This window comes from Dipteris shenzhenensis, chromosome 2, assembly GCF_047967505.1.
Source record: "Dipteris shenzhenensis isolate YYH24624 ecotype China chromosome 2, Dip_SZ_1.0, whole genome shotgun sequence".
Taxonomy (NCBI): Eukaryota; Viridiplantae; Streptophyta; class Polypodiopsida; order Gleicheniales; family Dipteridaceae; genus Dipteris; species Dipteris shenzhenensis.
This window is the reverse complement of record NC_141597.1, coordinates 12,699,623-12,712,020: the sequence shown is the minus strand read 5'-3', so window position 1 is coordinate 12,712,020 and position 12,398 is coordinate 12,699,623. Positions and strand designations below refer to the sequence as shown.

General features: G+C 40.3%; 1 pseudogene; it reads right to left on the bottom strand.

Annotated features, from left to right (window-relative positions):
- Window positions 1–7,551: 7,551 nt before the first annotated feature.
- Window positions 7,552–10,347, bottom strand: LOC147904344 (putative LRR receptor-like serine/threonine-protein kinase RKF3 pseudogene; annotated as a pseudogene).
- Between the last annotated feature and the right edge of the window lie 2,051 nt (window positions 10,348–12,398).

Sequence of the window (12,398 nt, the reverse complement as noted above, 5' to 3'; positions counted from 1 at the left end):
TTCAAGTAGATCCCAAGAAGGTAGAAGTGATAGTAAACTGGCCATAGCCTAAAGATATCCATGAGTTACGATCTTTTCTAGGTCTGTGTAGTTTCTATTGTAAATTTGTTAGAAAATTTGCACACAAGGAACATCCATTGACCGAACTACTGCGTAAGACTCGTGCTTTCTCTTGGGGTGAGTAGCACACTTTAGCCTTTCAATGACTTAAGGGTGCAATGATGCACACACCAGTTTTGACCATGTCGGACTTTACGAGACCCTTCTTTGTCATGGTTACTGATGCTAGTGGATAGGGTTTTAGGGCTATGCTCATGCAAGATAACCATCCAATTGCATTCGAGTCACGTAAATTAAAACTAGCAGAACTAAACTATTCCACGTATGATAAAGAATTAGCCGCTGTGGTGCATGTCCTTAAACTCTGGAAACACTATCTTATGGGTTCTGAGTTACTCATTAAGACTGATCACCCGAGTCTTAGACATCTCCTTACTCAGCTGGTGATCTTGGATCGGCACATTAAATGGGCTGCCTTTATTGACAGCTTTAAACCAATGATCCAATATCAACCAGGAAAAGACAATGTAGTTTTTGATGCACTGAGCCGTCGACCTAGCATAAATAATATCTCAGTCATCAAGGGAGACACTTTTGAGCCTATGAAGGCAAACTATCCTACTGTTCGAGACTTTTCAAAAATTTGGCATAAGATTAAGCAAGCTAATAGCACCCCTATGGCCTCGTGTTCCATTCATAATGACTATCTATTCTACAAAAAGCGCTTGTGTGTCACTGCACCATTTCGATGCTTGGTACTAGAAGGTACATCAGCCATCCTACATGGGACATAGAGGCATCGCTGCTATGTATCAGATTGTAATTCAAGATTTTTTCTGGCCTTATCTTAAAGTTGATGTTGCAACTTTTGTTGCACAATGTCTTATTTATCAAAAAGTCAAGAGCTACAAGGGCAAATATCAAGGTTTACTTATGCCTTTACCAATTCCTGATGGCCCATGGGAGCAGATTTCTATGGACTTTATTACTAGATTTCCTACAACTAGCTCAGGTTTTGATATGATTTGGACTATCATTGATAGATTTAGCAAGCAGGCTTACGTTATTCCTTGTAAGAAGACCTTGACCACACCTCAGGTTGATCATTTTTTCATCAAGCACATCTTTATACACCATGGCCTTCCAAAAGTAATCGTGTCAGACCGGGATAGTAAATTTTGTAGTAACTTCTGGACCCGCACTCTTTGATAATCTTGGTACAAAGTTAGATTTTTCCACTGCTTTTCATCTCGAGTCTAATGGCCAAACCGAGGTCACACAAAAAACTATTTGTGACATGTTACGTGCTTACGTGTCTGGTTAGCCAAGCAACTGGGACAAATTTATACACATATTATAATTTGCCTACAACAACATAAGCACTCTACTACAAGCAAATCTCCATTCCAAATTGTCAATGGAAAGACCATTCCTACTCCATTGACCTGCCTTAAGCACCAAGTAGAGGCTGCTAATCGATTTACTGAAGATTTCTCTAGCATTTCGGCTACTGTCAAAAGAATATCGAGCATGCTCAAGCTGTGTATATTGCACATGCAAACAAGGGTAGAAAGAAAGTTGTATTTGCTGAAGGTGACCTAGTTATGTTACGTATTGAGAAGCGCAGACTTAAGAGTATTGAGACACATCCTGTAGTTAAGTTTGCCCCTAAATCCTATGGTCCCTTTAAAGTTTTGGAGTGCATTAATGACAATGCCTATCGGCTCAAATTACCACCCAATTGGAAAATTCATAATTCTTTTCATGTGCACCTCCTGAAACCTTTCCATGGAGACCCACCAGTTCGAGCTATTTTAGACGATGCACCATTGCTTCAAGGAGAGACCCAGATCTTAGAGCCAGACCAGATCATTGATCAACAAATCACTCAAACGAGACGTGGAAACTCATATCCTATTTATCTTTTTACAGTTAAGAACCACCCCATTGAGGATGCCAAGTGGATGCTGAGTGGATGCCCAAGCGATATTTTTGCCAATACCCTAATTTATTGACTACTTTTTTGTTGCGCAATTGAGGGCAAATGCGATTTCAAGCAAGAGGGATGTTACGAGAATTGGAATTATCCCATTAATTTAATCCTTCAGTATTTAGTTTAGTGAGATCTGGACAGCATTTTTGTCGCGCAGCTGATGCATGTGTGCTCGCTATTTCATAGTGATGCATGTGTGCTCCTATATGGCTGGATATATAGCTGCGGCTATATGAGTGTGTAGCATTGTGTGCACCACTTACGTGATGACGGTATGTGTAGCATGTGTGCACCATCCGTACGATTTTATTCATGTGTAGCATCAGGTGCACCATGAGATGGTATGTGTCACATGTGTGCACCATTCATCTGTGATTTATTGATTTCGCATTGCTATAATACTGAAAGGTTGATTGATTGTGGTGATTAATTCCAAGGTTATCTTATGCTTGAAATATTTCATTACTATTGATCGTGTGAATCCAAGGTAAGAGTAATTGATCGGGCAATGGCATCTGGCAAGCATGATCCGCCATATTTTGGGTGCGTAGGCACAACTCCAGTGATGCAGGGATGAATAAGGCTTATGCCTAATTTTTGATATTACAAAAGCTTATGTACATATTTGAATTTTGGAATATTAGTGGCTTGGCTAAGTGTATAAACTAAAGTTAGAAAAAGCTTTATTTTTAGAAAAATCTAGCTATTCTAGAAGGTGGATGGGCTTTTTGTAAAAGGGTGCATGGAGGAAAGCACAGGAGGCTTTTGTATGATTTTTTGCTCGAAAGCTTTTTGGGGAAATATACATAAATACATAGGAGGTAGAAGGAGAGCACCACTCCTATGGGGGGAGATTGTACCAAGCACGCTTGTTCTGTCTCTTCCGTTTGTGAGTTTTGAGAGTTTGTGCATATTTTCAAAGAGTGTTGCTATGTTTTTCAAGGATTTGCAGGTTCCGCGAGCGTTTCCCATCGCACCAGTCTAGGTGGAGCTATTGGACCTGCCATTGTCTCTCTACAACCAAGCCACTTCTCTCTCTAGTGTCTAGGAGAGGTGGTAATATTAGAGAAGGAACAATTCATAAACCTGAGGGGGAACCCCCAAGTATGTGTGCAATTGGATCTCATTGAGGAACTTTCCAACACTTTACTCATCCTTAGAAGGGGTGAGATTTATAAGGAACAATAATTACTATATAAAAATCTCCCCAACTCTTGCTTCTTGTATGGTCTTTCCAGCCACACAGTGAAAAATTATCCTTAGAAGAAGGAAAAAATCAAGCCTATTGTTGATAACTTAGCCCCCTCCTATGGTCTCAAAGATGAAGCGGTTCTTAAGGTCAACAAGCCTCTTGTTAGCACTCCCTCTAAATAGAGAGGACAAGGAATTGGGCAAGAAGTTGAGGCTAGCACTAGTATCATTCGGTGTTATTCATATCAAAGAACACCTTTGGAACTCTGGGGGAAGATCAAGAAATAGAGGCTTGGATATAAGAGAATTAGAACAAAGAGGTGGAACAAGCATGGTCCAAGGAGTTCGAGGATGAGATAAATAATGATGATGCCATGTCACAAAAGGTAATGAGGAAGGAAGAGATCCCAAGCACACAAATAGTTGAGAAAGAATTTACTATTCAAAGTAAGGCTTTGGTAGTAATTCAAAAGAAGAGGAGACTTTCCTATTCAAAGAGCAACTCCAGTGAGAAGCCTCAATACTAGGTTAAAGAAGGGGCACAAAAACAAAAGATAATCAAGCCAATTTATTTACTCACATCAATATATGTGTTACTCATGTGTTAACTGGTAGAGAACTGACCCCTTCAAAGTGGAGATATATTTTAATAAGGCTTATGATAGCTAGAATGGGAGTTTCTTCTACAAGCCCTTTAGGACATGGGACTAGGACTAGTATTTGTTTGTTACATTAGGATTTTGATGCTTTAACAATATTCTATATCAATGGCGAGATGACATAGCCCTTTTCTTTGGAAAGATCCATTAGACGGGTTACCCCATAGCTCCCCTGCTTTCTGTTGTTGTAGGTGATGCTCTGGGATGGCTCCTCCAAGGAAGATTGTAGGGAGGTAGATTAAAAGGAATTGAACTTCCCTCTGGAAAGAATTGGTCAATAAAAAATTTGTAGATGACACAAACCTCACCCCTGAAAACACTCAACAAGACGTTAAAGGGGTTATATAGCATCTTGATATCTTTTGCAAAGCCTCTGGTCCTTTGATCAATCATACAAAGTCTAGGTGCTCCACATTTAGTGGTGGGAGCAAATTGTTCCTTGAGTAGCTAGGCTACAAAAGGATACCCAATGGTATATTTTTAGACTTTTAGGTATACCTATGGGTTTTGACATTTCCCTAAAGGACAGATGGAATTGGGTTATGGAAAGGTTCAATAAAAAGCTGAACAGATGGAGAGGCTCCCAAGTAAACTTAGCTGGTAGGAAAATGGTCTTAAGTCAATTTATCTATGAATCATCAATAGATGAAGGTCTAGATTTTGTGGGGAGGGAATTAGAAAATCTCTAAGCTTAAATGGAGTTTCTATACTAGACTGAAGTGGGAACGGGGATTAGGGGTCTTTGATATTAACACGCTACTGCTAAGCTTGTAGCTACTTGGATTATTATGACCATTTGAACGTAGACCTAGATTGTGCCCAACTTTTGAGCAGGAACTTCTCACTGATCACACCCATAAGAGTGCAGAAGTGGAAAAAATACCCTATTCTCTTTATTGTTTGTCCTCCTGAGCCCCACTATACTAAACATAGTGCACTTTGGAAATCAATTTAGAATGCCTTTAAATCAATCAAAAGTTAGCTAATTCTATCAAGGCAAGGTGCACTCATTAGTGTGGACTCCATCTAGGTGTCTATGATACACAAGAGTGCACTTCTTGATGATGGAGACTTCATCACAGTAGCTAGTATTAGAGTGCTAGGGGCAACTTTGGCATTAGGGACTAGTTCAAATGGAAAACTTGGTCGAAGTAAGGAGGGAATTAAACCTCTCCAATCAAGTTGCAGATTTGGTTAAGTGGAAGAATAGAGCTCTGGTTTGGTTCTATCCAATGGAAAGGGGGAACTTCCTTGGTATATAGCAAAGAACTTGGTTGAGAGACATGGTGCAAGAGGACTAAATCTAAATGATACAGAAATTGTTTTCACTTGGTACTCCCAATTTTTTGCTTGTAAAAGCTTTCATGCTTGTGACTCACTAGGGTGCTCAAAACTTTATTTTTTGCTGACACACCTCTATCGGAGGTTGATGAAATACGGATCCACAATGTTAAAATGTTTTATTATCAATATATATAAACAACTTTTTGCTCTTTTTTTGTTGGATCACGTTAATATATTAGTGATGTGACATCATGTTGTCAGCCTAGTTCTTAAATGGGGGATGGGTAGAATGGGATGAGCAAAATTTTTGCCAAAGGACAGGACAACAATGATCGGATATCTTTGTAAATTTAGCCACTGAAGCTTCCACTACTTATTGAAATGCCATTCGTGTTCAATAGACATATAGTATACTCATCCAAGACTCTACAAATCCAAGTGTAGGAAAAGGATTATTTATCCATTCCGGCATGCAACCGGGTGTGAATTTGTTTCCATACATTGGAGCACAATTGCACTTTTGTGTATGGAAATCTTTGGGGCAATGCATAACATGATTTGTAAGGATCACCAAGTACAACTAGAGACTGAGAGGGTAATGATTTTAGGAGATGAGCACGAAAATTATAATGTAGCTCCTTACAATAGCTCCAAATATTGTATAAAAATGACAAATGCATGTTGGAACTACATTCTATGCTTGCAACCATGGAATCAATATGATATAGGTGCCACATTAGATGAGTCGCATACACTATACATAATAACTACAACAAAAATTATAGCTCCAAGAGATGAGTTATTCATTGAATATGATTCTAGGCCTGTTCATGTTAACTCTATAATGTAATATCATTGGTCTATTATTGCTAGAAATTTGTTAGTTTTATTTTTTGTTCATATATCCCATTAGTCTAAAACTTCCTATTTTAGAAGTTTTAATGACCTGATTGAATACAAAATAATGAAAAAATGAATGTATAGCATTTGAAAATAGATCATTGTCAATATAAATACAATCTATGAACTTTCATAATTTCAGTTGCAATGATTATGTTATTATGTGCAAGCACCTGGAGAGAGAGAAAATTCAATGCAATATCTACAAAACAAGCAATATAATTGAATTCGAGTGCATCAAGTTGAACATGTGGGCAATGACAAAAGAGTTAAAATAGATTGTTGGTAATATGCAGTTCCTATCAGTTGTACCAACTTCAATATGTACTCACAAATGTAGTGTTTCCATATAGCATTGAGTTCAATACGAGAAAAGACGTTTCAAAATTTATCATTTTTGGACTAAAATGGTGAGCCCTAAAAAAGTGGGATTTGGGATATTCCCACTTTCCTAATATGGCCTTTTATTTGATCAAAATGTGAAAGCAACATAGTAAAAAGAAATGGGGATTACATAAATGTGCACAATTCAGTTGGTTTCTAAGTTACTTAGTGAAACCTATGTATGAGATCCATGTATTGTGTAAGAATGTAGTGTGGACTCCCGTATGAATTTATCGACAAAGGGAGTTAATGTGAGTATTTCTCTCTTTTCCTCCTCTTTTTTACAAGGTCTAGAGCATTGGCCCTTGCTTTGGTTCCTTACAACCATTGTTGTAGCCAACCCATAATTTACCATGGTTACCCTTCTCTCTAGGTTCATTCTAAATTGGACATCCATTGGGGTAGGTATAGAATGAGATAAATTGAGATAGCCATGAGTCTACTTTGAATCTAATCTAAACACCTTTATCCATGGACATCTAAATCTATGCTAATTCCAAAAACCTCCATCCACCATCCCACTATGCTTAAGATTTCATTTTGAATTATGCGTATTGATTTGAATTTAAAGGTAGTTGTATATTTATGAAATTTTATACTCGATGTTGAATTTGAATGATAATGGATTTGAATCATGAACATGTGGATTCCAAGTTCACTGCTTTAGATAGACATATACATGCGAAATTCGAACTCATGTGGGAGGGTCGTGGATGGGAAGGTTTATATGTCATCTAGCACATCCATTCCGTCTTCGTACGGTCGATGTTATGTCGATCTTGTTGCGACCAAGAAAATCGATGGGAATGTTGGAAAATCTTCGATTGCCCTGGTAGCCGCTGACCCATTGACGACATCATAGACTCATGGGTGGCTCCCGAACATTATAGGATGTAAAACCCTCCAGAAATGCAATATTGCCAAGATCATCATGGCTGACGATGGTGGAGGTGAGCTTTAAGTGAACAATACAAAATTGTTGAATTTATAAAAGTGGAGGAGCGTTGGTATTTTGCAACATGCAAGAAGTTCGATTGCATTTAACATCCTCCAAAGCTTCTAATACATACATTCCTTTGCCAAAATTACAGAAGCTTCACGGTCCAGCCTCCACGTCACTCAACAATGTACACAGAAGCTTGCAGCCCTTCCTGTGGAAACTAGAACTAAAATTCTAAATTGATCAAGATGACTGGAGGGATACGAATAGTCCAATCATGAGCTGGACTTTTTGCTTTGTTGATGTAAAGCTCATGAGTGTATGAGCATATACTACTGTGATCAAGATGGATGACTGGTGAGATATGAATTATGCAGTAAGCTATATCTTTTATACAATTAGACTTTTTGGACAGTAAAGCTCATGATCGATACATTCTATGATCATCTATCTGGCCATGCTGACCTGAGAAGCGAACGGCTGAAAACCAGAGCCACTGGACAAACCCCCCGAAGAACTCGAAGCCTTCTCGATGTCATGAACTCCGAGAGTATAGGGAATGGGACGCTCAGGTATGACAGGTAGAGGTCGATCATTCTCCATGATTTTCAGGACTAGATCTATAGTAGGCCTGCAATGCACCTGTGGATGAGAGCACAAAAGAGCTATAAGCAGAAATCTCTCCACCACCTTCGTAGGCCCCAAATTCTCCATGTTTGGATCCACAGCATCTCCAATCCTTCCCATTTTTACCAAGGACCATGCCCAGTCTGTGATGAGGATGCACCCCTCGCACTGCGATATTACATTGAAAACCTTCTTCCCTGTGAAAAGCTCCAGCAGCACTATTCCGCAGCTGTACACATCGCTCTTCTCGGTCAGCTGTCCATATAGCACGTACTCTGGTGCTAGATAGCCTGGCGTGCCAGCTACTCGCGTGCTCACATGCGTTGCTCCCTCTGGCGTGAACTTTGCTAGCCCAAAATCTGCTACTCGAGCATTCCAATCGGCATCCAGCAGGATGTTGCTGGCTTTGATGTCTCTGTGGATGATCGCGGGTTGCACTCCCTGGTGAAGGTAAGCCAAACCTCTCACGATTCCCAGAGCTATCTTCCTCCGTCTGGGCCAATCTAGTAGTGTCTTTTTGGTGAAGAGATGATCATGTAAACTGCCGTTGGGCATGAAGTCATATATTATTATGCGCTGATGGCCTGCTGCATCTGTCTTGTCCACACAGCAGCCCCTCAGAGGCACCAGGTTCCGGTGTTTTACAGTGCTGATCACCTCTACCTCATGGAAAAATTCGTTGTCACCCGCAGACGAGCAGTTCTTGAATCTCTTCACTGCGATCTCTGCTCCGTTTGGAAGTGTGCCTTTGTACACAGTTCCAAACCCGCCCGCTCCGACGATGTTTTCTGTGGAGAAATTGTTCGTGGATGCCTTGATTTCATCCATGGTGTACCATACGAGATTGCTGTTGGATCTGGCCATCTTTTCTTTGCTCGCCTGGACCTCACGCTTGTTCTCTGCAACTTTCAGCTTCCTGTGTCGAATGTAGACCGCCAAGAGCAAGCCCAAGATTGCAAGAAAGGTAATTGAAGCTCCCACTGACCCGAAGAGGTACTTCAAGTAATCGGGTTGCTGGTCGTTTTGGAGCGGGATGCTAAACAAGCAGGAAGCAGCGCCAGCCCTCGATGCGTTGGGCACCGTCGCAGCAACATAGAGCGACACAACGTTAAGACAACTTTGGACGCTATTTACGGTGCCAAACAGGAAAGTATTGGCAGCTTGCACCACAGCGGCGTAGCAGACGGAGCAGCTGCTCAGTTGTTCCAAGGAAGTATTGACGCATTTGCTGGACATGTCTGATCGAACCGATGCGGGTACCATCAGCTCCAATCTTCGGAGTGAAGTAATGTTTTGGCAGCTTTTCGATCCTCCTGCTATTGAGGAAGTGGTGAGATTGCACTGCGATCTGACGTTCACGGGGGAGCCCAGAGAGTTAAGCAGCTGGTCAAAGGCGTTCCAGCAAGCCTCGGCGGACGCATTGGGGACGAGGAAAAAGCCAGACTGGGCAACATAGTCGACCAGCACGAACTGCAGAGCTTGGATGAAACTGATGCAGCGAGCTGAAGCAGAGCTGGGGGAGCTCCTGACATTTTGGCCGACGTAATCGAGGGGACGAAGGAGGTCGAAGTTCAAGGGGCAAGAGGAGGAGGAAGAAGGAGGAGGAGCACGATGTGCAGCGGCAAAGTTGAGAGAGGAGGCGATGAGGATGAAGAAAAGGAGTCGCCATAGCCATAGATCGCAGAAGGTGAGGACGTTTCCTCCACCTGCTGCGCGGAAGCAAAGCTCCACAGCTATTGAGGTGTAAGCTCTTATTGAGCACCTCACAGGATCGTCCATTGGAGCTGCGAATCCATAGCTTTCTAGAGAGCTGCTAGTAGAATACGTTTGCAGCATCGTCTCCAAGCTCCATAGCTTTACAGAAAGCAAATTTATGTATCTTCCATAGCTATATTACGGCAAGGTTACAGTATCTTGATCCATAGCTATGTTACGACAACTTATCTTCCATAGCTATATTGCGGCTATTGCAGCAAGGTTACGTATCTTCTATAGCTCTATTACAGCAAGATTACAGGATCTTCCACAGCTATCTTACGGCAAGGTTACACTAGCAAGGCTACGTATCTTCCATAGCTATATTACAGTAAGGTTACAGGATTTTCCAAAGCTATACTGCAACAAGCTCTCAGCTTAACTAACTCCCAGCATCGACTTGATGACTGCTCAAAAATCTCTCAAAAATGTTTGAGCGCAGATGGTGGCTTTAAGAGATCCTAGAGTTGTAGCGATTGCTGCTTCCAATCAAAGGAGGTTGCGTGGGAATCTATGGAGTGGAGCAAAAGAGCAGCAGAGAAATGAAGCATGTGGCCAACATTTCATAACACTTGCTTGTGGTGCTTTAATAATTGTTTTGCTTTTCTTCAAGCACTTTTTAACTTTTTCTTTTGCCCCTCACTCCTAACTCAAATGGCAACCCCTCTCCTAGGTACTCTATCCTGCACTTTTGTTGTGCCTCCCTATCCTTTACATTGATGCTTTACATCTGCCCACCCCCCAATGCCTTAGAAGGAATAACATAAGGAATGGCACTAGCTCTCAGTACGTTATTCCCTCATTGATCTTGAATATTGGCATAACATGAAAGGGAATATAGATGTGAAATAGAACGAAGAGAGAAGAAAAGCTAGGGGAGAAAGTAGGCTAGGGTGTGGACTACATGGTGGTAACAATGACACATGGAGGGACATTAAAGTAACAATGACACATGGAGGGACATTAAATTGTGTGTGCGCGCATGCACGCGTGCGTGTCCTGAGGAGTTCACCACACAATATGTAAGATAGCACTCGAGTACAACGGAAGGGGTTTTATTTTCTTGTGGAATTACAGAAAATACACATACAGGTACTTAAAAGACCTTTGAAACACAAAAGAAACACAAAATATCAAAGTCTGAAAATCTATGATAGATCAATCATCATAGGCATCATAATTAAAGTTTGATGCATCATAAAAGACATGATCATAGCTAAAATGAAAGTTTCAAGTCACAAGCCAAGAGAGCCATGACGAGTGATAGTTGACACATGAAGACTAAAATATACGGTTTTTAAAAACTAGCACATATTTAATTTTGAAAAAGTTATTACTTGTCCATTTTTTAAAAGACCCTACGATGGCAAGTGTTTAAACATGCGTGTCTTAAGTGTCTTACCTATAAGGCACTCGTTTCTAGACAACCATGACTAGCACAAATATTATGTCCACAAACACGAGTAGTCCTAGCTCTTGATCGGCCTTGCCGATTGACAAGCACAGTAAGTCAACTATTTGCTATTAGAATTTGGCTCCCAAAGTATAGTTTCCCATCTTTCACTTGCCTCGTAAACCAGCCCTCACAACCAACTTCAATATCTCCTTTCCTATTTCTTCATTCCTTGCTTGATATTGATCCTCTTTTATTATTCATTTCCACATGTGTCATAAAAGTAGCATAAAAGTCACTAGAGGATTATGATCCCCAAGAATCTTTTAACCTAAGGGACCACCATAATTAATACTTCCAACATCTCTTGATTTGAGTCATTTCACCTTCATGATAAAATAATGTTGATTGTTTTCAATTCTCAGTATATTTCAGGTATTCTAATCCCTTACTTATCTCTCAATATGATAGCCTAGATTTTCTTCGAGTTGACAAGATTTCCCAAAGCTTAATACTATTTCATGAATTGCCCTTTACATCACTAATGATTCTCCATGTCAAGAATTCTACTAAAATTTTGATGGAGGTACTAGTCCCCAATAGGTGCACTACTAGCTCGGGGGGGGGGGGGGGGGGGGCGCACTAAGCAATATGTAAGATAGTGTGTGCACTCAATGGAAGATATTTAATTTTTTTATGGAGTTCAAAAAATATACATACACAAGGGGTTTTTTAATTCAAAAAGTGGAAATTTCCATACATAAGGGATACTTTAATCATCTCAAAATTTATAAAAGGCGTGTATATAGGTAATAAAAATCCATAGGTAGGGGTTTTTTTAAATACCCCTTGATCGCACTAGGCTATATGGGATTTTTACATAGTGACCCCCTCGGGACTACTAGAAAACCTTGCATACAATGTGCGTTCAAGGGGTAATAATTAAACCCATACTTGCAGATGCGATCTGACATTCCTTTTGTGTTAAAATATTTATTTCTTTTTTACATAAAAAACATGTGGATTTAAAAAGCCCTTTTGTTGAACCCATGTCATATGGTTACCCTTGAGTTGTTATGTTACATTGTTGATTATAATAATATGCTAGATTCTTGTTGAGAAATTTCTCCCAAGGACAAGTTGCAAACACACTATTCAATATTCTTGCTTCCTGGACTTTTTTCTAGCATGGTCACCTCCAATTGGCAAATT